Source organism: Schistocerca americana, chromosome 2, assembly GCF_021461395.2.
Source record: "Schistocerca americana isolate TAMUIC-IGC-003095 chromosome 2, iqSchAmer2.1, whole genome shotgun sequence".
NCBI classification, from domain to species: Eukaryota; Metazoa; Arthropoda; class Insecta; order Orthoptera; family Acrididae; genus Schistocerca; species Schistocerca americana.
Window position 1 is genome coordinate 1,060,722,044 of NC_060120.1, and position 27,060 is coordinate 1,060,749,103.

The window sequence follows — 27,060 nt, forward strand, 5'->3', positions numbered from 1 at the left end:
CAAGGTACTTAAGGCAGGGAGTGAGGGCGATAGGACGGCCATAGATGGTGAGATAGAAATCAAGGAGGCGGAAGGAAGGGGTGGTTTTGCCTACAATGATCACCTGGGTTTTGGAGGGATTGACCTTCAGCAACCACTGGTTGCACCAAGCAGTGAACCGGTCAAGATGGGATTGGAGAAAGTGTTGGGAGCGCTGCAGGATGGGGGCAAGGGCAAGGAAGGCGGTGTCATCAGCAAACTGGAGGAGGTGGACGAGGGGTGACGGCGGCGGCATGTCCGCCGTATATAAAAGGTACAGAAGGGGGGAGAGGACGGAGCCTTGGGGCACACCGGCGGAGGGGAAAAAAGGTGTAAGAGTCGGTGTTATGGATGGTTACGTAGGAAGGACGGTGGGAGAGAAAGGAGCTGATCAGACGGACGTAGTTAATGGGAAGGGCGAAGGTTTGGAGCTTGAAGAGGAGACCGGAATGCCATACGCGGTCATAAGCCCGTTCAAGGTCCAAGGAGAGGAAGATTGCGGAGCGACGGGAATTAAGCTGGTCAGAAAGGAGATGGGTGAGGTGAAGGAGAAGATCGTCGGAAGAGAAGGACAGCTGAAAGCCACACTGGGTAACGGGAAGGAGGCGGTGCTGGCGGGGATTGTTCAGTGTTTATCGCCGCATATATATCAGAGACATGATAAATTCCCCACGATTTGAATTATCGTAACGTGAAGGACTTTGGTTGAGTAATATTAATTTTGTAGTTTGCTATCACCATAAAATACTTCACAGTGAAATTTACTGCCATTTGTATCGTTTCATTAGTATTACCTCACAACATTTATTTATGCAATATTGTACTGTTGTGTACATAGTTCCACGTAGTCAGCGCGTACACAATTTTCCCACTAGAGCGCACCCCGCTAAGCGCAGGCGCAGCGCTCGTCCGTCTCCGCACTACGAGATGGCGCTGCCTTAGAGCCGGACCAAATTCTGCTTCCGCCGATCCGTGTATTAATATGTAATGCAGCCAGTGAGATTGCTGCTAACGTAGAACCTTTTCTCCTCTCGGATCGCACTCGCGCAGTGATACATGAACGCGCCAGGTATTAAAACGAGTGTACAGACCTCCGATTAGCCAGTCTACATTTGTCTGCATTAGTCTGTACCAGTCTGTACGAGTTCTACATTTGTCTGTACCAGTCTATAGTAAAGTTTCAGTATGCGCCTAATAAGATTACCATATTCCTGTACATAGTCATTCTTTTGTCAAGTATCAAGATATATGTGGGAATAAGATTAACGTACCAATACCAAAGGAACTTTAGATTGTCAATTGCAAATAGCATCTAGAACAAAGTTAAGTAATTTTTATGCTTTTTATTATTTTAAGAAATGTGTATGAAAATTGATCAAGTTCTGTTTAAAGTTGGTCACCATGAATCTGCTACTCTAAGCGTGCAAGTGGCATTTCTATCGTCTGACCTAACAGCAGAAGATAAACACGGCATGTTTAGACCACGAGACATATTGCTGACACTCGCCTACTTCGTTAGAGCGACAAGTCAAATAATCTGATGGTGTGTGTACCGAAGGTCTTACAGTACGCACGCCACATGTACTAAACTCATTTTTCTTCTCACTAAATACTCGATAAACCTTTAATTTCCATTGAATAAACTTCTGTTTCTTCTAACAACAGTAAAAGTTCCTCTGGTTAAGTGAGGGCCCTGACAACGAGATGAGGATGGATCGAGGATGGGAGTTACCGCCCGTCCAAAGCAGGTGAGAGATGCGACGTCCCAAAAGTGATGGCGAGGCGTTGTTGGAGAGAATATGTCGCCACTGGCCGTGCCGGACGTAAAAGTGGGCGCAGACGACCCCGCGTGTCCAGTGAGGCAGACTACCGACGTCTGTTCGACAACACGCGTGCCAGGCCGTTCCTCAGTTTCCGGCACCTGGGAGAGATTTATGAGTTCCCTGGCTGCGCAAGAACTGTGGGGAGGAGGCTGAAAGACAATGGACTTTTATGCCGGAGAGGTGCTATAAATCAACGCTTGAGTGTGTATCAGTGGGTCGACCGCCTGGCTTTTGTGGAAGAATACATTGCCTTTGACTGAAGCAGAGTCATATTTTCTGACGAGGGAATCCTTTCTTCCGTGAGTTATGCCCCAGTCCTGGGACATGTCAATTAATTACATGCAAGCGTTTTATGTGAACCTGGCTTTACGTTGTAACAGAACACCCTTTATAAAATCGGTTCTCCTTATTTTATAGTTACACCTTTCTGATGCTGCATTTGTTCAACAAATGTTTTCGTCTAATTTGTGAGCGGTTTTAGTGAACATCAAACGGTTTTGATATTACTAGGTATACGTTCCGGAGAAGAGCGGTTTAGTTTGAGGTATCTCGTGAAAGGAAAAAGAAGCAGACGCCAATCTGTTAACGTTTGGGGCTACATTTCGGCTTGGAGAGTACGGCTCCTTTAGCAAATTGAGGGCATTGTCAACACAGAATCCTACGTTAATATTCTGGAGAATATAATGAAGCTAGGCGTTGAGATACTGTATTCTCAAGGCGACATCTCTTTCCTGCAGGTATGAACAGCATATAAAAGTTGTTTCATAGTTATCAAATATTCATTTATTATTATTATTTTCGTATTTACCAATTAGGATCACGTAACAACGTCACCACCTCTTCTTCCTTTGTGGTTGTTTTCTACTTTTTTCAACCATCCCGTCATTTTTTCCCACATTGTCTTTTCCTTCTTCTTTCGATGTTGTTTCCAATTTCTTAATTGTTCGGCTTGAAAGCCATCTAAATTCAATATTTATTCTTAATAAGATTTATTTCCGTTAGTTCCGATTGTTTGATGTTTATATTTACTTCTTTGCTTCCCTCTTAAGCCATTCAATTGTTGATTTTTTCTGCCAGAAGTAAAGGAATGTTTGTTTCTTTAGCCTGTTGTCATTCATTCGGTAAATATGTCCAACAAAGTTTAAACGTCGCTTAGCCATTATGTCTGGTATTTAGAAATGCAAGCGATCTGTGGGAGAATATAGATAACATGTGGTCAGAAACAAAACATCACAAAACACTGTCAAGGTAATGACTTCAATCAGTTCCAAGACGTCTTGGAGAATTACTGTGCAGTGATAGTGGACGGGTTGGCTACTAGAAGTACTCTCGTTACTAAAAGCCGTTCAGTCGCTGTTCTTATAATCAGTAAAGCGTTGTATTTTAGGAGCTCTTCGTCATAAAGTCCATTACTTTCCAGCCTCCTTCACACAGTTCATTCACTGCCACGGAACTGACAATCCTTCCTAGTTGACGGCAACTAAGGAATGAGCTGACGTGTATGTTGCCGAGCAGACGCTGGATGTCTCTCTCTACATCTACATCTACATCTACATTTATACTCCGCAAGCCACTCAACGGTGTGTGGCGGAGGGCACTTTACGTGCCACTGTCATTACCTCCCTTTTCTGTTCCAGTCGCGTATGGTTCGCGGGAAGAATGACTGTCTGAAAGTCTCCGTGCGCGCACGAATCTCTCTAATTTTACATTCGTGATCTCCTCGGTATGTATAAGTAGGGGGAAGCAATATATTCTATACCTCATCCAGAAACGCACCCTCTCGAAACCTGGCGAGCAAGCTACACCGCGATGCAGAACGCCTCTTTTGCAGAGTCTGCCACTTGAGTTTGCTAAACACCTCCGTAACGCTATCACGGTTACCAAATAACACTGTCATGAAACGCGCCGCTCTTCTTTGGATCTTCTCTATCTCCTCCGTCAACCCGATCTGCTACGGATCCCACACTGATGAGCAATACTCAAGTATAGGTCGAACGAGTGTTTTGTAAGCCATCTCCATTGTTGATGGACTACATTTTCTAAGGACTCTCCCAATGAATCTCAACCTGGTACCCGCCTTACCAACAATTAATTTTATGTGATCATTCCACTTGAAATTGTTCCGCACGCACACTCCCAGGTATTTTACAGAAGTAACTGCTACCAGTGTTCGTTCCGCTATCATATAATCATACAATAAAGGATCCTTCTTTCTATGTATTCGCAATACATTACATTTATCTATGTTAAGGGTCAGTTGTCACTCCCTGCACCAAGTGCCTATCCGCTACAGATCTTCCTGCATTTCGCTACAATTTTCTAATGCTGCAACTTCTATGTATACTACAGCATCATCCGCGAAAAGCCGCATGGAACTTCCGACACTATCTACTAGGTCATTTATACATATTGTGAAAATGAATGGTCCCATAACACTCCCCTGTGGCACGCCAGAGGTTACCTTAACGTCTGTAAACGTCTCTCCATTGATAACAACATGCTGTGTTCTGTTTGCTAAAAGGTCTTCAATCCAACCACACAGCTGGTCCGATATTCCGCGGGCTCTTACTTTGTTTATCAGGCGACAGTGCGGAACTGTATCGAACGCCTTCCGGAAGTCAAGGAAAATAGCATCTACCTGGGAGCCTGTATCTAATATTTTCTGAGTCTCATGAACAAATAAAGCGAGCTGGGTTTCACACGATCGCTGTTTCCGGAATCCATGTTGATTCCTACAGAGTAGATTCTGGATTTCCAAAAACGACATGATACGCGAGCAAAATACATGTTCTAAAATTCTACAACATATCGACGTCAGAGATATAGGTCTATAGTTTTGCGCATCTGCTCGACGACCCTTCTTGAAGACTGGGACTACCTGTGCTCTTTTCCAATCATTTGGAACCTTCCGTTCCTCTAGAGACTTGCGGTACATGGCTGTTAGAAGGGGGGCAAGTTCTTTGCGTACTCTGTGTAGAATCGAATTGGTATCCCGTCAGGTCCAGTGGACTTTCCTCTGTTGAGTGATTCCAGTTGCTTTTCTATTCCTTGGACAATTATTTCGATGTCAGCCATTTTTTCGTTTGTACGAGGGTTTAGAGAAGGAACTGCAGTGCGGTCTTCCTCTGTGAAACAGGTTTGGAAAAAGGTGTTTAGTATTTCTGCTTTACGCTTGTCACCTCTGTTTCAATGCCATCATCATCCCGGAATGTCTGGACATGCTGTTTCGAGCCACTTACTGATTTAACGTAAGACCAGAACTTCCTACGATTTTCTGTCAAGTCGGTACATAGAATTTTACTTTCGAATTCACTGAACGCTTCACGCATAGCCCTTCTGATGCTAACTTTGACATCGTTTAGCTTCTGTTTGTCTGAGAGGTTTTGGCTGCGTTTAAACTTGGAGTGAAGCTCTCTTTGCTTTCGCAGTAGTTTCCTAACTTCGTTGTTTCCCGTCCCTCACGGTTTTACTCGGCACGTGCCTGTCTAAAACGCATTTTACGATTGCCTTGAACTTTTTCCATAAACACTCAACGTTGCCAATGTCGGAACAGAAATTTTCGTTTTGATCGGTTAGGTAGTCTGAAATCTGCCTTCTATTACTCTTGCTAAACAGATAAACTTTCCTCCCTTTTTTATATTCCTATTAACTTCCATATTCAGGGATGCTGCAACGCCTTATGATCACTAATTCCCTGTTCTGCACTTACAGAGTCGAAAAGTTCGGGTCTGTTTGTTATCAGTAAGTCCAAGATGTTATCTCCAGGAGTCGGTTCTCTTTTTAATTGCTCGAGGTAATTTTCGGATAGTGCACTCAGTATAATGTCACACGATGCTCTGTCCCTACCACTCGTCCTAAACATCTGAGTGTCCCAGTCTATATCTGGTAAATTGAAATCTCCACCTAAGACTATAATATGCTGAGAAAATTTATGTGAAATGTATTCCAAATTTTCTCTCAGTTGTTCTGCCACTAATGCTGCTGAGTCGGGAGGTCGGTAAATGGAGCCAACTATTAACCTAGCTCGGTTGTTGAGTGTAACCTCCACCCATAATAATTCACAGAAACTATCCACTTCTACTTCACTACTGGATAAACTACTACTAACAGCGACAAACACGCCACCACCGGTTGCATGCAATCTATCCTTTCTAAACACAGTCTGTGCCTTTGTAAGAATTTCGGCAGAATTTATCCCTGGTTTCAGCCAGCTGTCTGTACCTATTACGATTTAAGCTTCGGTGCTTTCTATCAGCGCTTGAAGTTCCGGTACCTTACCAATGCAGCTTCGACAGTTTACAATTACAATACCGATTTCTGCTTGGTCCCCGCATGTCCTGACTTTTCCCCGCACCCTTTGAGGCTGCTGTCCTTTCTGTACTTGCCCGAGGCCACGCCACACAACCGCTGCTACCCGTGTAGCCGCTTGTTGCGTGTAGTGGACTCCTGACCTATCCAGCGGAACCCGAAACCCCACCATCCTATGGCGCAAGTCGAGGAATCTGCAGCCCAAATGGTCGCAGAACCATCTCAGCCTCTGATTCAGACCCTCCACTCGGCTCTGTACCAAAGGTTCGCAGTCAGTCCTGTCGACGATGCTGCAGATGGTGAGCTCTGCTTTCATCCCGCTAGCGAGACTGGCAGTCTTCACCAAATCAGCCGGAAGCCAGAGAGGATTTCCTCCGATCCATAGCGACACACATCATTGGTGCCGACATGAGCGACCACCTGCAGATGGGTGCACCCTGTACCCTTCATGGCATCCGGAAGGACCCTTTCCACATCTGAAATGACTCCCCCCTGTATGCACACGGAGTGCACATTGGACTAAATGGCTGTGTGCGTGCTCACGTGTGTGTGTGTGTGTGTGTGTGTGTGTGTGTGTGTGTGTGTGAGTGTGTGTTTAAAAGACGAGAAACAATAAAAGCTGCATTAAATGTAACTGTAGATTGTTCTAATGCATAGTAAAATTATATTAATATTTATCCAGCTCGTGGCGGACTCATTACGTTAGTTAAATTCGTGGGGAATGTATTACGAGTTTAAGGAATTTAGCAAAGACAATGTGCTCTGGACATCGTGAATCGCGACAGATGCAGCAATAGACAGTGCCTAATGTGTTTATGTTGACTGACCAACGAACACTCCAGCACACACTAAGATACGAACACAAAGACATCATCTTGGCTGTGAATGCAGTGTGCCTACATCATTATCTGCACATTCTTAGCGTAGCAAAGTGAAACTCCAATCTAAGATCTGATGGAGTATGTGGTCTTCTTACCCCAACAGGAAGATAAGTTGACATCAAAATTTACGCAACACACACAAAAGGATCTAAACAGCTTTTCTGCTCTTGATAGCTTTTGGAGCAGCATATACTTCCTTCTCACGCAGGAAAGCACTTCTTTCTGTAGGAAGGCAGAAAAATAAATATTTTAGGGTTGTGGAGGATAATTAAGATACCAGATTCTAATTACAGTCCCGATCGGGAACATTATAAAACGAAAGTCTATTTCTTTTCGTGCATAACTACCGCTCACAGATTCTTAAGTATGAATTTGCCGACATCGAGTTTATCTTGCGACTGAGCCTCGTGTTATTTTCTTAATATGGCACTGGGACACGTAAGGATGAAGAATACCTCACCTTCCCCCATCGTCACTGATCTGAACATCCCTGCGCATGTGTGCATTCAACACTGACTCACAACGCTTCGTAGAATTCACGTATGAGGCAACGCACTTGTCGGATCATTCAGACAGCCTTCCGTAAGTCGACAGGACACAGGCTGAAAATCAAATTAACGTCGCTTTCCGAGTCATATTTATCCAAAAGTTAAGTATTACTCAAAGCAGTCGAGTATTCCACCAATTACGCTTACATAATCTATATGCAAATAATTTGATAGCCAAAAACGTCCTGAAGTGTGAAACTGTCGGTAATTTATTAAGACGAAACCCAAAAATCGAGGCCCACTGAAAATGTATTCTCTCATGTACAATGCACTTTTCACGTTCCTTGGCAAAGCATCAGCGGTAGTTAAAATGAAACTAACGCTAATAGATGACAGAGTCTTCCCATCTTACGACCAGCAGCTCGTAAGAGGCACTGTCTTTATAGTCATGCTCCACAAGCCATCCACTGCTACCGCCTCCTATTTCCATCAAGAACAAGCAGAGAATGGAACCAAAAGGCCTTAAAGTTTGAAAGAAAACATCCGTCAGTCTGATCAGTCCAACATGTGAAGTACCTAACTCATTAGTACTACGCAGACACAGAATGAATTCTCATGGTAAATGTATTAATTCTGCACATAAATGCTTGGACAAATTACCGTCTATTATGCAACTGAAATAACACTCATTACACGGATTCTTTATGTTAAAGTTAGTGAAATGATCAGTTTGCTTAAGTACTGCTTCCACTGTTACGAAATATACTGAATATTTGTTATTTAACTCAATAGACATTTCACTTCGAGTCACAACTATTTGATATGTTTTGGCCGCATCACGAGACCATGAGTAACGGAAGGATGTCATATCAGTCCAATTACATGTATTGACTAAAAAAACCAGTTTTATGTAAAATGCCGTCTGAAAAGTGTTTGGCAGCCCAGTGATAGGTGGAACAGAATTATCGTAGTTCACCGAATATTTTTTTGAAATTTTGATGTTTCAATAACTCGTGCGTAATAAGCAAAAGAGCGTTGTAAAATTAACGTAGTGCCTAGCCTTCAAGATGATCATTTTACGAGTAAATTACAATGTCTCTCCTAATTTACTGTAAGGGCACCTCCGCTTTTCTTAATTCATTGTTGCCAAATGGCTAAGTTTAAGGACCGCGAATGTGTGGAATAATTAGATAAAAATCAGCGTCTGATTAAGCATTGCAGGAGTGTAATGTCAAACCACTCATCCAGTGTGCCATGGATGCGGGTAAAGCGTGGGATGCCAAAAACGTAAATGACCAATTGACTTATAAAGAGTGTATTAGACGATATCGCATCACAACAACTGAAGAAACATTATCCGCAACCCGCACAGAACGTGATTTCTATCATGACAGATGACGAGACACAGCTTCACTCCAGCAGAAGGCACCGCTGACAATCGATTTCTGGTTACCCTCTGACACCGCTTCCCCTCACATACTCTAACACCCACTCCAGTGGCAAGCAGTGAACAAAACAGCACTATACTGAGACCATTTCTCTCTAAATAACTCTCTGATGAGCAAAATCTGCTTGAAATGGTTGCAATATCTTAAATTAAATACAAAATAAATAATTATATCAACTAATTTCTACCTCAGACTGTACTAAATACTAAAGCAGTGAGAGGTTGTTCACATTCACGACGATATCTCACTAGCTGCATACTGCTGAAACTGTGGCCACACACCCAGATCAATGCATCCAGTTCAAACCTATGTTTAAGCCTAATGTTTTTTCTCTTTCTCTACTTTGCTCGAAAACAACTGTAACAAAATCAACTGAAGGAATCCTATGAAACACTTGATTTCGTACTCGTCAGATAACTGTGCAGTTCGCCACACTTTGCCAGTTACTACTATGATATTGTTTATCAGTATTAAGAGCATATATGAAGTCCATTTTCACTGCATTTTGAATGTTGGAGCTGGAGAAATAGAGACATTCGATGTTCACCACAATAAGATATTAGTATTTACCTTACGCTTTCATCTTCAGAGGAGCAGCAGAGTAACCACTCAGAAAAGCTGACAACAAGAGTCGAATAAGGTAGGCATGAAACTGCATCATGTGTCATATTTTAGGAAATATCCACGGTTACCGTTGTGGTTGGGCAGGGAGGCAATGGGTGTGAAGTATGGTGTGTCAGACTGTAACAATCTTTTATCGCTCTCAGCATGACGTGACAGTCTACTGCAAAAGAAGACAAAAGAATCAAAGAAAAAAGCGCAATGAGAGGAAGCGAGCACATGGTGTTTCACAGCGACTGACTAACATAATATGGGTCTGTGTTATGTGTGGGGCACCACGATGTGGATGCTGTTCACCCACTGATGAGCAAGTCTTTCATGAGCAGAAATTAAGTCTGAACTGCAATTAGACGTAGTGGTAGTCAAAAGCGTCATGAAATAGCAACGCATAGATGGTCTCTGCAAGTACTAGAACCGTGTGTCCACCTGTACCGTCGTATTACACACTGATAACTCACATCTGAGTGCTGTGGCAGGATGAGGGCGTCGTTCATAAATGTTACCATCAGAGACTCAGTTAACAACACCGACCGTGCGCTGACTGTGAAGCACTGCATACAAAAGAAGCACAAGGCTCTGTCTCAAGCATAATGCAAATTGAAATCTCTTTAACATCTGTTTCCATAGGTTCTAACTCAAATTCTACCACTTCTTCATTTAAATCATCATATGCCGGATTATTGCCATATTTAATTTTATCTGCAGCATCTTGCCTAAGAATTTCACGAATACTATTTTCACATTCTACAAGAAATGTTGGATACTGGTCTGCCATTTCAATATCGTTCTGTGAAACAGGATACAAAATACTCCGGTCTTATTGATTTAACTGATTTAACCACGCCATTATGCTGACTGAATAGAATTAGTATTTGCTGTTTATCCGACGAAAGAACTTCTGTCACTGCGTGGCGCTCGAAATTAAAATTTTTCTCCAGCCCAACTTTTGCTGGCGTGGGTGCTTGCCCAGCCCAGACGACAATCCAGTGTTACATTGACAGCCGCCATGCTGACCCAGGGACCCCCCAGCGAGCCTTCGCTTACTAAGGAAACGTCAGCAGTGCTTACAATGTAGTCATTATGAGTAGATACTGTCGTACTTTCAGTATTTATAAGCTTAATGTCTTGCCGTCCGCAGCTCGTGGTGGCTAATGTCGCTGTCTGTGGATCACAGGGTCCCGGGTTGGATTCCCTGCCGGGTTGGGAATTTTATAGGCCCAGAGACAGGGCGTTTGTGTTGTCCTCATCATTTCATCCTCATCATCATTATTTGTGACAGTGGCTCGACTTGGGACTTTGTACGGGTTCTGATGACCGCTCATTTGAGCGCCCCTTAAAGAAAAAAAAATGTTTTGCTTAAGGATGACCTATTCCAGACATTACTGTCTGCATAAATCGTTCCTTTTACCTTCTCCTGCTGACAATTGCTTCTCTTCACGTTAGGATCAGCTCGTATTGAACTAACACGCCCATATTCGCTGGTATCAATTCTTACATACAATTCTGAGCCCACTTTCCAGCTAATTCTTGATTTGGAACGTAACGTTATTCGTAGCTTACGAAGCTCCTCCTTGGACGTTCACGTTTTGCTGTGAAAGCTGGAATGTGTTGTTCCATTTCGGGGTCAGTGCCAATGACAGAATTCCTAAGGAAAACATTTCCATATTCTGTAACTATCAGAAGATACGTTACTTTCTAATAATGTACGCAGTATGTCCAGCTGAGTCGTTCCAGACATGTGGATCACGTTTGGTGAATTAGCTTTCCAGTTTTCAATGTGCTTACGACAGAAAAATAGAAATTATTTTGACAGTTGCTGATTTATGATGTTTAATCTGCAGTTCGAGCATCTCAGTATAATTAGAAACTACGCTGTAAATCAGATACGGAAATGTAATCCAATTACATTTACTTTTGCTATTTAGACTGTCATTTGCCATCTCTGTCAGACACAAGAGGTGCTCACTTCCGTCCCTGGTTTTACGTCGTCTGGTATAATGAATTAATTCTGCTCGTAGTATAACGGACAGTTAGCAACAATGTAGAATATATTTGGCAATAGTGTGACCGCCGAGTTAGTTTCTGGACGACATACAAATAATCTGACAAACTCAGTTGATATTTCCTTGTCGTATAGAGTGACAATATGGAATGATGGTTCCAGTCCCGCGGAGACTATATTTTTACCCGTTTCGTGATATTTACATAGAGTCAGATCTACAATCAGTGAATAAGTACTATGAAGTGCCAATTTTGCATACGGTTTCAGTGTGACATAGGACAGCAAATAGGTACAGACCATTTGAAAGTCTAGAATCAGTAATATCTTATTCATTCGTTCTGTTATTGGTTCAAAATGGTTCAAATGGCTCTGAGCACTATGGGACTTAACTTCTAAGGTCATCAGTCCCCTAGAACTTAGAACTACTTAAACCTAACTAACCTAAGGACATCACACACATCCATGCCCGAGGCAGGATTCGAACCTGCGACTGTAGCGGTCACGCAATTCCAGACTGTAGCGCCTTTAACCGCTTGGCCACACCGGCCTGCAATATATATATATAGTAACTGTTCTCGAAAGAACAGATACCATTGATGACCGTGCAACTTCTCTAGAATAAATGATAATTAATTGAAACCCTCAGATGCCCACAGGTGTTGTTGATATACCTCGATGGGGATAGCTATTACGTACATTACGTATGTATATTGTGGACAGTTGGGAATGTGGGTCTCACGGGAAGCGTGCAAGGGATAAGTCCCTGCAGTCACGCTATTCATTTGTGTCCTCGGTGGCTCAGATGGATAGGGTGTCTGCCATCTAAGCAGGAGATCCCGGTTTCGAGTCCCGGTCGGGGCACACATTTTCAGCTGTCCCCATCGATGTATATCAACAACACCTGTGGGCAGCTGAGGGTGTCAATTAATTATCATTTAGTCAGTAACAATACTGCACAGGAATTCTTAGAGAGCGAAATGATGACGTTCAAGCCAAAATGCAATAATTGTCATCCCGCCGATTTCTGTTGCTTTCAGTTGGTTCAAATGGTTCTGAGCGCTATGGGACTTAACATCTGTGGTCATCACTCCCCTAGAACTACTTAAACCTAGCTAACCTAAGGACATCACACACATCCATGCCCGAGGCAGGATTCGAACCTGCGACCGTAGCGGTTACGCGGTTCCAGACTGAAGCGCATAGAACCGCACGGCCACACTGGGCGGCCAACATGTTGCAAATAGAGTTTCTTTTCCACTTGCGACTCTATTTTACAACTCTTGAGCATTGTTCGTAAGTTCCGAGCATGCAAAATTGAGCATGGAACTGCAAGATAAAAGAACTTCAAATTAGAAAATGACAGTTGATAAACACAGTAGTACCGCCGCATTCGACTGGTCATACGACGCCTGACGAATTTGGCGAGTGGCATGCGGTCCGGGACAGCTGTAGGGCTTGGGAACTCTCGAACGTGAACTTGGTGTTGACACAGCCGCGACCTGTGTGGCGAAATTGAGGTTTCTGGTTTTGAGGCTGATTAGAAAGTGAAGGAAATTAATTCTGAGAGACTACTTTTGGAGGGAATCGAAATTGGATTAAAAAGAAAAAGAAATAGTTTCCATATCACGACTTCATGGCTACATTGGGCGACGTTTACCACTTGACCACGAGCAGTTATAGCCAGGCAGCCTCTTGATGAAAGGACAGCACTTCTCCAGACACTTCCGCATTCTTCAGTGGCGCCAGCTCTTGCATATTGACTGAGCTGGAATTGTGATGGACGATCGACTTTATAGACCACCCTAAGAGGACGACTCGAACCTAGCCTCTGCGGTGGTCGGCCGGCGATCTTTTTATTTCAGACTGTACATTTCAGTATATTCTTGCAAAACTAATTTAATGTTCGCAGTGATGCAAATGCTCTCTATGGTAGGTTCATTATTGCCTGAAAGAAAAGCTATGATGACAATGTATAGTCCGATCTATCGCTCAGAAAATATCGGTAACCGATGTTGCATCGTTAAAAACCGAGACAAAATATTGCACTTCAGCAACGCAATGTGAAACTGAAAACAAGATGGTCAGAACATGTGAAAACCGGGAAGTACGGGAAACGTAGCAATCCTTTTGGCGTCACCAGGTGTTAATTCTTTATCACTATGTGGGTCGGTAGTTTATTAGAAAGTAATTCATAGGCGGACTTCTCAGTACATCTTCTTCATCGATAAAAGATTCATTGGCATCGCGCATATGTCTGAAACATAGACGAGAGACTAGCCTTTAATGGACAGAATGAAGCTACCTGTCGGTCTCAAAAATGGCGCCTGACCCAGTGAGACTTATTTTAGATGACTTCACAAATCTTGAAGACATCAGGGACAATGTGTGTAATGTTATGCCAGTATTTAAGACTAAATCTGTGTGAGACTGATATTACTATCCAAAGATATCCCCGAACTTTGTATACCAGCAGTTGTTTTTATTGTAACTCACTAATTAAATACATTTCCCTTTAAAGAGAACTCAGAATCGTTAAACGTAACGGTCACTCTACTTTTTGATGTGGGATGTTTCCTCATATAATTTCAACACTTTGCAACCGTTTACACTCTCAGAAAGTTTTTAATAATTTTATGAAGATCTATACTTAGTGATATTATTATTGGCGCTACTTTTGCTATCTTTATTACTTATTTTTCTAATTTCCGCTATATACCCTTAGGGATCTGAACCAGGTCTCTGTTCCGTTTTTTTCCCAGTTCTATTTAGTCAACTCGCAGTGCCTGGTTTGTTTTCAGGCGTGCAGCGATATATAAAGTGTTTTTGTCCTGCGTGACTGCTATGTGTTAAATGGATGGTATTCTCCGTTTTATTTTCGATGTAAGGTTACTACATTTTCACGTTTTGGCTTTGTAGTTTAAATATAAAATGTGAATGAACGCATTCGAATGTATGAAACTTTATTTGCAAATGAATTCGTTCTATGTGTACTTTTGCATAATGTTATAGGCCAGAGCTCTGCCTGTTAGGTCGTAATTATTACATGGGCTCTATAGATGAAGAGGAAGATATCCGACAGTGCGTTGATAGTCAGCAGAGTATGATGGAGGCGTATTACTGGAGGAATAGTTCATATAATGGAGCAGTAAGAAATGTTTTGAAGTAATATTTAGACTGCAGTTTGTCAAAGAGAGAGAACAAATAAGTACTTTAACAAGAAGTAATTAAAGTGAAGCTACGTCGGCGAAGTTGTCAGTGTTATGATGTGCATCGTCAGGGACTGTCTGGGGACGTCGTGGTAAAATGCGTTGGTGGACTTGTGTCCGAACAATTCAGTGGTTCAAAGACTGTGAAGGCTTACCGAGGAAGAAGAGAAGCCGACTCGACGACGCAAGAAGGAGCGGTATTAACTTCTGACGAAGATTCACAAGAAAAGAGGAGAACGGAATACACTGAGAATTTTTTGCTGGCGGACGGTAACTGCGTCAAATTTAAGAAGATTATTAACTACTTGGGTTTCTGCTGACGTCGTATGCTCGAAAATCGCAGCAAAAAATTTATGTTTCTGGAAAGAGGAAGGTGTAAGTAGATTGTGTCGTGCAGCTGGCCTGTAGAAAAGGAATGAATCATGTTTGTGAAGAGGTGGATGACATGTGGTCTTTCGTACGCAAAGGACGATTTAGAATTGCTTTTGCTATTACTGACACAGTGTATGATTTACGGAAAATGATCTTTTGAAATAAAAGTGCAGTAGGATTATGAAATAGCTCAAATGCGCAAGCACTCATAGCTGAAAATAAACACTTGGGTTTTTACGAAGATACCTTCTTGAAATTCACCCCGCTTTCCCGGATTATCGAAGTGTTCTACATGATGTTTAATGATAATTTAAACTTTCTGCAGGTGCATTTCTGATGGAAGTAATTTTCAGTGATTTTTTTTTTAAATCTGAAGCGGGAGACTTTACCATTTGTATACAAGATATCGCAGGGTATCCACTGCAGCGGTCTAGAGATACATTGCGCAACATCTTTGTGTCAACCAACAGTCAGCTACCAGGGCTAGGAAAATCTTAGTATGTATCTTTGATGTCTGCCAGAAGGCAATAACGGAAATTTATTTACTACGAATTAAACTTCGTGATTATCACTAAACCAATTTAGAGTAGTTAATTATTAAGGAACAAAGAGAGAAATGATGTAACCTATATTGATGTCAGATGTCTCGTTCTTCCCATCTCCACTCGCCCACCCGCCAAGGCCAACTGTATAACGTGTAACCATCGAGAAACTGAAAAATTTTATTGGCTAGGAGAGCTGGCCCTACCTGCATGGTTGCCAGATATTCCTTATTACCAACTTATGTTATTACTATAATTATGTCATCATTATGTTAATGACTGTAATTTGTGCCCTAAGATGCCAGCGCTATTTTTACCGCCACAGTTTATGAGACACTATGCTTACCACAAATCAAGACATAGCTGTCTCTATTTTTCTTGTTCAAGTGTAATCAAGTTGCAAAAGTTAAGTATTATCAATCTTCTTTACTGTAATAAGAACTATTAATGTGATTTGCCCGAGTTGTATAACCGCCGAGAAAGCAGCAGTCATAAGGCACCCTATAAGAGACGAGTGGGCAGGACCCGACATTGGCGACGAGTTCTACAACGACCCCCAGTGCCTGGCAGCCACCAATGTTTTTTGTCTTAGCTGGTGCCTTAATACTCTCTAGTCTTTTCTTTACTGGAACGTTTATTTGCTGCAACAGTTTCTAGTCGTTTTTACTAATCAGTGTTTTGTGGGCGTTGCAGAATCTTTCTGTGCTTTTGTACTTATTTTGCTTGCTTGTCTGTTTGTTCCATTTGTCTCTTCCAAAATACCCACCCTGCCTATCCCGCCTCCTGTTCAGGCGCCACAGCCACAAGCGTTAGATGCCACACAGCTGATGCAGATGTTTCAGTTCCAGACGCAGCAAATGTCGGCACTACTCAACACGGTGCAGCAGCTGCTGGCCAACGCTGCGCGGCCGATGGAACAAGCACCACCTACAGCAACTACAGCTGCCATACCAACTTTTCGCCCACTTCGTGAACACGAAGACGACTGGCTCGAGTGGTTGTCCCAATTCAGGGCCCACCTACTACCTCGCAACGTACCGGGTACTGTGAAACTTCCATATCTATTATCCACACTAGGAAGTGCAGTGTTCCACTTAATTCAGAAGTTGTTTCCAGATGCCACTTCAAGTGAACTTGCTTGCTACGAAGTGGTACAGTCACTCACTAACTATTACGACCAACATGTGAATGTGGTAGCAGCTCGGAATCAATTCCTTAATTGCAAAAAACGGTCACAACAAACTTATTGCGAGTGGGTAGGAGATTTGCATGGTATGACAAGGAAATGCAAATTCAAATAAGCTGGCGGTAGCCTCTATTCAGATTTTATGTTGCGTGGTGCGATCGTGTACAGTGTCCCTGATTTCAAACTCAGAGAACCGATTTTGAAACAGTCCGATCCATCATTTCAGCAGGTAGTGCAAATACTATATCAATATGATTCAGGTGCCTTGTCAGCCGATAAATTTGAGCAGCCAGCTATTTGTAGGGTTGAGTCCCTTGGTTGCGATCGGCCCATTCCGCGGCGGCTTGCGCTAGCCAAGCCGAGTAAACAACATCTCTTCACACCGCGTAAGCAGTAAGCTAAACAGGTGGCTACACAGGCAACAGAATAAAGTTCTGCCCTTCGTGCTATTCACGGTACAAACGCCAAGACCGTGCCAACGACAAATTCAATGTTGCGCTTGTGGTAGGAAAGGACATGCAATCCGTGTGTTTGCAATGGATGAAACATAAGAATTCGGCCCACTCACAAAAATCCCGTTACAAGGCCTGGATCATTAATGTAGTATATTCAAAGTCTCCAACAGGCATTTGCAAAACTGGTAAGCGTGCAGTTTCTTTAGTTATAGGCCAGTCAAATAAACCTTTTGTTCATTTACTTCTTTGTGGGAAACGTGTGAAGTTTCAGTTGGACACGGGTGCCTCCGTAGCATTGCTCAATCGTGCCACACATGAACTGTTAGGCTCCCCACATCTGTCTAAAACTAGCACGCAACTGACGGCGCATAACGAACAAGACATTCCCATTATCTCAACAGCTACTTTGCCTGTCATGTATCACTCGTGCGAACAGTGGCTTTTACGGTGCTACGATCACGCAATGGGGTGAACATATTTGGTCTTGATTCTTTTGATTGGTTTGGCTTTAAAATTCAAGACTGTGGTGTGTGTACTGTAAGGCCTTCGGTACACACACCATCAGATTATTTGACTTGTCGCTCTAACGAAGTAGGCGAGTGTCAGCAATATGTCTCGTGATCTTATCATGGTGTGTTTATCTTCTGCCGTTAGGTCAGACGATAGAAATGCCACTTGCACGCTTAGAGTAGCAGGTTGACGGTGACCAACTTTAAACAGAACTTGATTAATTTTCACACACACTTATTAAAATAATAACAAGCATAAACATTACGTAACTTGATTCTGGATGCTATTTACAGTTGACAATCTGAAGTTCCTTTGGTCTTGGTACGTTAATCTTATTCTCACATATCTCTGATACTTGACAAAGTGTCTATACATTTATCTTCATGACTATGTACAGGAATATGATAATCTTCTTAGATGCAGACTGAAACTGGACTATAGACTGGTACAGACTAATGCAGACTGGTACAGGCTGGTGCAGACAAATGCAGACTCGTACAGACTAATGCAGAATGGCTAATCGGAGGTCTGTACACTAGTTTTAATACCTCGCGCATTCATGTATCACTGCGCGAGTGCGATCCGCGAGGAGAAACGGTTCTACGTCAGCAGCAGTCTCATTGGCTGCGTTACATATTAATACGCGGATCGGCGGAAGCAGAATTTGGTCCTTCTGTAAGGCGGCGCCATCTCGTAGTGCGGAGACGGACGAGCGCTGCGCCTGCGGTGTTGTGCTTAGCGGGGCGCGCTCTGGTGGGAAAGTTGTGTATCCGCTGACTACGCGGAACTATGTACACAACAAAGACAATGTGTTGTCAGTGCCTGAACTCAATGAAAAGGACACTGTAGCTAGTTGGCTGAAAGAATTCGCTGTTTTCTGAAGGTTTAGGCAAAGCTAGCAATTTTGTTGCACATATTACGCTGAAAGACAAAGCTCAGCAGAAATTTTGCTGGGCCAGAACTGTCCCCATTGCATTACGGGACACAGTCGCTGCTGAACTTAAGGAACTGCAATATAGCAGAGTGATTGCGCCCATATCAGCTAGTCAGTGGACGAGTCTACTGGTTTTGCTTTCCGAACCTTCGGGTCGCATTCGCCTCTGTGTTAAGTCTACAGTCAACCTACAAACTGTGATTGATACTTATCTGTTGCCACGTCCAGAGGATCTCATGGACAAATTAGGCGCAGGAGGTTACTTTTCAAAAACTGATTTGCGCGACGCTTATCTTTAAATACCACCCGATGAATAATGGTTGAAATGGCTCTGAGCACTATGGGACGTAACATCTGTGGTCATCAGTCCCATAGAACTTAGAACTACTTAAAACTAACTAACCTAAGGACATCAAACACATCCATGCCCGAGGCAGGATTCGAACCTGCGACCGTAGGATGAATAATCTAAAAGTAAATACTGATTTGGGCTTGTTTGAATATTTGCCTTTTGGCAGCGCTTTCGTACCCGCCATTTTCCAACAGCATTTGAAACGGCTGACTGCACAAGCGCCAAACTATTTAAACCGTTTGTGCGGTATTGTCGTAGCAGGTCGCAAACCTGAAGAACACATTGCAAATTTACGTGCTTTGTTTCGTGTGTTATCTGATGCAGGACTATAGTGTAGAAGACAAGTGCGATTTTTTTTAAACCTGTGTGACTGTATCTTGGTCATGTCGTAAACAGTCGATGTGGTACATACTCTTCAGTCACATTTGTTAGCCATACGACATTTGCCAGTTCCTTTCCTATGTCACAAAATATCAGTCAGTTTTAGGGAAGATGAACTATTCATACCGAATGCTGTGAAAATCGCGGCTCCATTCCATCGCTTGCGTCGAAATAATGTCCCCTTTCCTTGGACAGGTAAGTGCCAAGTGGCTTTCCAAAACTTAAAGATGGTCTGCTCAGTGATCGCTGCTTATTTCACTTTCTAGTTAGCTTGCAAGTTGGCGCTTTGTCTTACGGAAACGGCACAGTGCTTTGGCACAGAATTGGTGATAAAGACAGGCCAATTGCTTTCGCATCAACAGTCTTGCCCAAAGCTCAGTGTAACTATTCACAAATAGAGAAAGAGCTTTTGACTATTGTGTATGGTATCATCAAATTCCTCCATTATTTGTATGGCAGAAAATTCTGCTTAGTAACGGCTCACAAGCCTTTGAAGACCTTGTTTCATCCGATGAAGCCGGTTCCTGTACGAACTGCCCAAAAATTGCAAAGATTGGCTTTTCTGTTGTTTCAATAGCAGTACGAAATTGTGTATCGTCCGACGGCTTAACATCGTAATGCGGACGCAGTTTCACGTCTTCCCATTGGCCCTGACACAGACTTTGGCGCTTCCGCTACATCTTGTTGTCACATCCATGCTCAGGATTCTGAACTGCTTCAATCTTTTCCGCTGAACTATAGGAAAGTTGCACAGACCACGGAAGCTGATTCAGATTTGAACATTTGGCTCACTTACATCCGCACGTCTTGCCCTCGTTCGCTGCATAGCCTAAACAACTCTGTAGTGCGCCGATTGTTCATACGAAACAGCGCGTCGACACTACTTGGCAAGGTGTGGCTGCCCAAATAGAACAGATGATGTAATAGTGTCACACATGTGCGGTAAATCAGTCCGCCCCGTCACAAACATTCTCTGCTTGGCCGAAGTCGGAATCACTAAGGCAACGTGTGCACATAGACTTGGAGGGACCTCTTTGGAACACTCGCTGGTTGATTGTGGTTGACTCGTATAGCAAGTACCCTTTTGCTGTGGCTATGAACTCGACAACGTCACTTAGTACAGTTCAGGTGTTTTCATCGAAAATTTTGCCTCGAAAGCTTACCTGAAGTAATAGTGTCAGACAAAGGCCGTCAATTCCCGTCAAATGAATTTGAAACATTCCGTGAACGCAATGGCATAAAGCATCTAACTAGTGCGCCGTTCCGCCACAGTCAAACGGCGAAGCGGAACGTTTTGTCAGAACATTCAAGCAGCAGATGGTCTTTTCGCTCCACACTCACCAGGGTCAAGCACTGCAATTGTTTCTTTCCTCCTACCATTCGCACCCACGAGATGGACAATCGCCGGCGGAATTGCTCCATGGCCGCCGCCATTGGACGCTGCTCCTCCGCCTATCTCCCTGCGAATCGATACAACCTACCGGTGTTGAATCCTTTCGATAACAACAGCACTGTGAGAACAGCCTGCATCTACATCGAAACACATACGCCTCAAGGCACTGTACAGCGCATGGCGGAGGTTAAACTGAACAGTGTTATCGATTTGCCTTCCGATCCACTCACGTACTGATTAGATAAGATAATCATTGCCCGCATGCCACTGTACGTACCCCAATCTCACTTATCAAATTCTTATTATCTCTACCGCAGATGTACGATAGTGGTATCATTGTCTAGCATTGCTTTTAATGTACCTGATACGAATTCGTGGGGAATACATCATCTTTTTTCCAGGTATTCCCGTTTAATTTCCCCAAGACTATCAATTATTTTTCCAAATGCAATCTATAGAGCTTCTGAGGCTATCTACTGAATCATATATATTGATACAGCTGCTCTGTGGGTCAGTCACCACCATTCAGTCATGTGATGCGATTTTATCAGTAGCAGTACCATCATGTCATCCATGTGCATTTTCTGACTGCTGTAGAACAAATATGTTACAAAACTGGCACCATCTTTGACTTGTACGTGGAATATTATGCATTTTGAGGATTAATAATAATAAAAACAATTTTATTTTGAAACAAATTATAATTTAGTTTTGTTCAAAATCAGAGATCTGTAGTCATAATCACACATAACGATAAGAAACGTGTGTGTGTTTTATACTCGTACCATTACTCTGCACCGCGAAACAAGTACATAGGAAAGAAATTAGCAGTGTGTATGCATTAAAGTGACAAATTACAGCATGACAGCTAAATTGCATGATCATGCAGTAAATCAATACATACTGCAACGTTTTAGACAGTTCTGATCCCATACAAGGCTGCAGACATGTTCCGATGGCTCCTTATAGAAGCGCATGCACATGTAATTCATGTGTACACTTCCTGTAAGGTTTACAGTAGCTTAAATTGTATATATGCTCCACGTAACTTTTCCCAGACTATGACAGATTGTAACCGGACTAAGATGAGTAACAGCTCATGTCGCTTAACGCTATATCGTTGAGAATACTTCCATCATTTATGCCTTATTATATTTGAGATACATAACAAAACCGTGGCCAAATAACCGCTTGTTCGTATCAAAAATGCTTAGTACCACCATAGAGCTTTAAATCACAGGTTAATGCTGTACTCTTTGGTCAAGAAGACATGTATGGGGGTATTTTAAGAGAACAGTGAGTGGGTTACTGACTCGTAAATCTCTACAGATGTCTCCCATGTCCAGCGTATGACGGAAACCAATGTGTATCACTGTCTGTCACACATCTTGTCAGAAGACTTAGCAGATCTACTAAACAGACTCCATGCACTACGCTTACCAGTGTATGCATGATGTCACCACCTGACAGAGAAGGCATGTTTACTGTTAAACATTTATACAATCCTTAAGCTACAACAGTATTGTTACATATGTTTTTTTATACCGGGAATCTTACGTATTTTGAAAAATAATGGAGACAGTTTGTATTTTTGGAAACAGGATAGAAGTTCCTGTTCTCAGTCAGAGGTCTGTAATCGTAGGTGACTATTATGACAAGTAATGAGTGCGATTTTTTCTGTATGCATAGCGTTATTACTCTACACACCGGGAAAACGATGTATACAAATAATTTATTAAAGTATCAGCGGGTGTGAGTTTTTAATGCTGGATCAAATGTATTTTGTTTTAATTCGTGATCACACAGAACGCTATTAGGCGAAGAGATTACAGCAGGAGATCATGTACATGCACATATAGAAGGCATGGCCGGAAATGACGTCTTGATCACGTGAATGGAAGTGTTACCATCTTATAAGAAGCTCGTACGCAGGAATCTGTAATACAGGATTTATCTGAGATGTGGGGAGGTACACCCGTGGAAGTATGTTTCTGATGAGTCAAATGTTATTTCTCGAACTGTTGTTCATACGATACACAATGGAAATACATCTCCATTCATCTTCTGAACTAACGCCACCGTGCAGTTCAATGCAAGATGTATGATACATTGTCACCTACATTCGGTTAACTCACTGTAAGTAAAGATCATACAAGATGGTGGCTGGTATTTAGCAATTACGTACAGACGACCTAAGTGAAGCTGAATCCCTTTATAATGGTCACAGAGAACAAACCTCTTGTTTTCGTTTGTGATGGAGGATACAGAGATTTGGAAGAAACGGAAAATCCATGGATTGAGCGTGTTGTGTGGCTTTAAATGTTTTTTTTGCAATTTCTTCGAAGGGTATACATTTTTTAGGTAACATATGTAAAAGCAAAGATGCAATAATTACTGCAATAGACGCCTAACATTGAACTTCCATCAGATCATCAGATAGCAGACATAGCTGTTATCCAAAAACCAATATCAGAAAGCATGTGACATGCTCATTTCTAAAAAATTTGCTTTCGGGAAGGGATGAGAATGCTATTCCTTCCATGTAGGAATAATGGTGCTCGTGCTAAATTGCACCTAATCTTTCCTCGTGTTCTGTGTACTGGAAACCTGGGCATATTTTGCATAATAAATTCAGTGTCAGCGAATAGTTTAGACGTATGAAATTCATTATTTCAATCTGTAGCGAGTAATATTTCCGCAGACGAATGAACTCCACTGGCAATTTAATAAATGGCTTGAATTGTTTGTCTGATAGAGAATATCGTTTATATTTTCAAGTAACTGGTTTGGACTGCAGTGCAAGATTCCTAAAGCGAAACAAATCAAATAATTTTTTCAAAGTATTAAGAGTGTTTGCCCTTCTCAAAAATCCATATTAACGTGCGATAAATGTAGCTTAGCCATTTTGAAGGACAGTAAAGAAACTGCACTGTTTTGTTGTGATAGCTACGCATCATTATAAACATCCAAATCAGGCTAGAACTAAACAAAGATTAGAGGATTGGACCAAATAGAACAATTCTGTAAAAATAAGTGTTCTTTTGTATATATATATATATATATATATATATATATATATATATTTGTGTGTGTGTGCGTGCGTGCGTGTGTGCGCGTATGTGGATTTAATATCTATGGTAATGTCGGCAGCACACTTCACTGTTGCACAAATACATCAATTTTTACATTGACGTAACTCATCCACACTCATCCACATAGCCCACAAATCCATTGTGAATTGCCTTACGTGTGGTTACCACCAACTCAGCCACTCTGTCATAGTCCATAACACACTGTATAGGTGACAGAAGTTTACAATACCTGGATGAAGCAAATGAAAGCACTGCAAAGGGCCTCCAGATATTATGTGTTACAGTCCTGTGCTTGCTGATGATGGCCACCAGCCGCGCGGGATTAGCCGAGCGGTCTGGGGCGTTGCAGTCATGGACTGTGCGGCCGGTCACGGCGGAGGTTCGAGTCCTCCCTCGGGCATGGGTGTGTGTATTTGTCCTTAGGGTAGTTTAGGTTAACTAGTGTGTAAGCTTAGGGACTGATGACCTTAGCAGTTAAGTCCCATAAAATTTCACACACATTTGAACATTTTTGATGGCCACACCACAGCAAAAATGTTGATGCCTGCAGGAGGATGAGATGCCTCATATTTTGTCGTCATCTATGTTTTCCATCATGTTACATAGATGGTCCCAGTTCATCTCAATAAACTGCGCTTTAGCAGTGCATTGAACGTTCTTAGGTTGCTTTGTATTATTACCTGGTGCTCACTGTCCTGTGCTATGCCTGCATTTACTTGTTTTGATCCACTGGCATGTCAGTCGATAAGCAGAGATGAACAGCAGTATACCAACTGCAGCTCGATGATGTGTGGTGCAGAGATTGGAGATAATGCAAACTCACAAGGAGCGTCTCGAGTGTGAGGCTGCAAAATGCCAGTGATGTTTACGGCATTCGATGCTCGAAAAATATTGTTTACCATCGAACCACAATACTGGCTGCTAATGGCAACAGGGGGCGGGACTGGAGGTTTCCAACAGTGAGCACAGACTAGTCAATGAACAAGGCACAACAGTGCTACAGTGCTAGTGTTGTTGGCGCAAACAGAGCAATGACAACGATAAACTAAGCAAACATTGCATTATATCTACAAGAGTTGACGAAGTTGACATTTTATCAGAAAGGAACCCAAGAAATTTCACAGAGTGAGAGAGAAGTGGCAGATGAAATATTATCTATTCTGCAAAATGAGTCAGTTTAATGTTTGGTGTCATATACGCTTTTCTGTATGGACAATGTACACGAGGAGTACAATGACGACGATACGTGCTTAAGAAGTGAAAGTGACACTGAAACAGGTATTGAGCCATGTGGTTCATCATTCTTGTCAGACAAGAAGCCACAACTCCCATCTTCAGAGAAATGTAGTGAATGACAATCGTTGCCCAAGGAGTGGGTACTAAATATAGTTCTATACATCGAAGATCTTCAAAAAGCACAATTATGAACAGATTTTGAAGACGTACGGAGTGATGACCATTTAGTACGTAAGAGAACTACGAATATTCAAGGGAGGACAAGGTGCATTTACTACAACAACTGGTGTTTGCGCATCTCAAGGATGCTCGATAGAATTTACAGTATATGCGTGATAGTGATCTACTGCGTGAAGCACATCAAACTGTGCGGGACACAGATTATAGTGATTTCAAAGTCAGCAGTGGATGGCTGCCTAGCTTCAAACAGTGCTACAGAATTAGAAAACCTAAGATAACACAATTTAGAACAAAGCGTCAATTTAACGATGCACAGCAAACTGCGGAATGGGCTCGGTAATTTGTGAATTAGATAAACAAACTTATCTTATTGTTCAATAAGGAATTTGATTTCAACTCCCACGTCGGGATTTGAAGAGGAAATGCATATGAAAGGAACCCTGGAAATTAGAGGTACCAAGAGAGTTGTATCAAGATCAACTAACATCAGTGCCTTAACGCATTCTTATACAATGCGCCGTCTGTCAATATGGACAATATTTAGCTGGACAATTATTTATTGTGTTGCGAGAAGTAGGAGGTGCTCTGCCCCCTACGTTTCTTTCTCATGTGCGTGATGTTGCAGGGGCTGTGGGGAATATTTGCGCCACAGCAAGCAAGAGTTAAAAAAGAATGTGTTAAATCTTACGGGACTTAACTGCTAAGGTCATCAGTCCCTAAGCTTACACACTACTTAACCTAAATTATCCTAAGGAAAACGCACACACCCATGCCCGAGGGAGGACTAGAACCTCCGCCGGGACCAGCCGCACAGTCCATGACTGCAGCGCCTTTGACCGTTCGGCTAATGCCGCGCGACAAGCAGGATTAGCAATATCGGCGTAAGAGAACGGCAAATATGGTATAAGCACTACTTTTGGCCATTACACGGCCAGCATATTTTGCCTTTGCTTGGCACATGATCTGTGTACTAAAACCATATTCCTTTACAGCAAACTATCCTGCTGAAAAGTGTGTGACAGTGCAGTTCGTACTACCGGGAATCACTAGATAAGTTCAGCCTCTGGCTGTTTGTGTCTTGCGTGCCTATAAAACATATTGTCACACTGTCTACAGGTATGCCTTAAGGGTTAGCCACTTTCACGATATGCTACACGACAAACTGATTACCATTCGGTTGCGTGCCATCACATTCCATCAATTCTCATTACCCCGTTAAACCAATATAATTGTACAATGAAGGGCCAAACAAGATGATATAGGCATCTGTATTCAAATGCAGAGATATGTATATAGGCACTGCGCGACGTTGCGGTCGGCAATGCCTATATGACATCAAGTGTCTGGCGCATTTGTTAGATCGTTTACTGCTGCTACAATGGCAGGCTTCAAATGGTTCAAATGGCTCTGAGCATTATGGGACTTAACATCTGAGGTCATCAGTCCCCTAGAACTTAGAACTACTTAAACCTAACTAACCTAAGGACATCACACACATCCATGCCCGAGGCAGGATTCGAACCTGCGACCGTAGCAGTCGCGTGTTTCCGGACTGAGCGCCTAGAACCGCTAGACCACCGCGGCCGGCTACAATGGCAGGTTATCAAGATTTAGGTAAGCTTGGATATGGTG